This window comes from Diachasma alloeum, unplaced genomic scaffold, assembly GCF_001412515.2.
Source record: "Diachasma alloeum isolate Michigan unplaced genomic scaffold, Dall2.0 Dall_scaffold_01060, whole genome shotgun sequence".
Classification (NCBI taxonomy): Eukaryota; Metazoa; Arthropoda; class Insecta; order Hymenoptera; family Braconidae; genus Diachasma; species Diachasma alloeum.
In genome coordinates, this window is record NW_021681171.1 from 122,676 (window position 1) to 122,963 (window position 288).

Here is a 288-nt window from a genome sequence, read left to right on the forward strand (position 1 = left end):
CCTTACTCTCAATTAGGAGGGGAGAGGTGAATTTTTAATTACCGAGAGTCACTGCGCGCCGCGAAACTATTATTTTTCTCACTGGCTCCTGACTTTTTGGCAGTTTATATTTTTTTGTTACAGAAATTAAAGGATGAAAGAGGGTTAATTGACGGGGAATTTAATTCTCCGTCGAAATGCCTTTTTTCATCCCTTAATCTCAATTAGGAGGGGAGAGGTGAATTTTTAACTCACGGGCGAATGTCAGTGTGCGCCGCGAAAGAATTATTTTTCTTACTGGCCCCTGAG